Source organism: Aotus nancymaae, unplaced genomic scaffold (genome assembly GCF_030222135.1).
Source record: "Aotus nancymaae isolate 86718 unplaced genomic scaffold, 86718_ANA_hifiasm-v0.15.2.pri h1tg000008l, whole genome shotgun sequence".
Classification (NCBI taxonomy): Eukaryota; Metazoa; Chordata; class Mammalia; order Primates; family Aotidae; genus Aotus; species Aotus nancymaae.
Genome location: NW_026988419.1, coordinates 39,801,365 through 39,802,459, shown reverse-complemented (window position 1 = coordinate 39,802,459; position 1,095 = coordinate 39,801,365). Strand labels below are relative to the sequence as shown.

The 1,095-nt window shown below is 36.3% G+C and overlaps 1 non-coding gene across 1 annotated transcript; it reads left to right on the top strand.

Moving 5' to 3' along the window:
* The first annotated feature begins 715 nt into the window (after positions 1-715).
* LOC135273795 (U6 spliceosomal RNA) lies at positions 716-822 on the top strand. The gene has a single exon (XR_010341596.1). It is a non-coding gene; the product is annotated as a U6 spliceosomal RNA (small nuclear RNA).
* The last annotated feature ends 273 nt before the right edge of the window (positions 823-1,095 follow it).

The window sequence follows — 1,095 nt, the reverse complement described above, 5'->3', positions numbered from 1 at the left end:
TATGCAGGTTACTCTATCAGGCAATACTTGCTCCTGAACTCTCTAGAAGGGTTGGCTGAATTCTGGACAGGCCTGAGCCCCAGTTCTCCCTTTGCTCAGTTCTGCTTCTTTGTTCTTTCTTTCACAGACGGTAATACACAGATAACATCTTGAATACCTAAAATCCATTTCGGTATTCACTTCCTGAGGATCCAACCTACAACAGTGACCAAACATAATTGCAAAAATAAAAAGGAATTTTTGTAAGACAGATACACAGTTATGGACTGAATTGTGTGTTCCCAAATTATGTTAAAACCCAATCCCCAAAGTGACTGTAGTTAGGAATAGAGCCTTTAAGGGGGTCTTTAAGGTTCAATAAGGCCATAGTGATGGATCCTTAATCCTCTGGGACAGGTGACGTTAAGTAGAGGAATAGACACTAGAGACCTCTTCAGAGAAAAGTCCATGTGAAGACAGAGAAAAGATGGCTGTCTACAAGCTAGAAAGCCAGCCCTCACTAGAAACCAAATTTTCAGGCACCTTGATCATGGACTCCTAGCCTCCAGAACTATGCCAAAATAAATGTATTTTTAAGCCACCTAATCTATGATGTTTTGTCATGGCAACCTGAGCAGACTAATACATGTTTATATATAATTAAAGCTACAAACTTAATGAATAAGTGAAGCTGCCAATTAGGCAGGTCAAATAGGAAGCATGAAATAAGATTTTGGTGCTCGCTTCGGCAGCACATATACTAAAATTGGAACGATACAGAGAAGATTAGCATGGCCCCTGCGCAAGGATGACACGCAAATTCGTGAAGCGTTCCATATTTTAAAAAAAAAAAAAAAAAAAAAAAAAAAAAAAAAAAAAAGAAATAAGATTTTGAAGTGAATTCAAATAAGTTCCTAATCACAGTACTGTAAATGAACTAAACTCTCCAATTACAAGACAAAAAAATACCAGACAAATTATAGAATAAAAAAATAAAATTGGGCCATATCTATTAACAAGAATAATATTTAAGCAACGTAAGGACACAGTGAAAGAACGGGAATTTTTAGAATTTTGAGGTATCAGCTTTCCCTATCAAAACCACAAAACAAAACT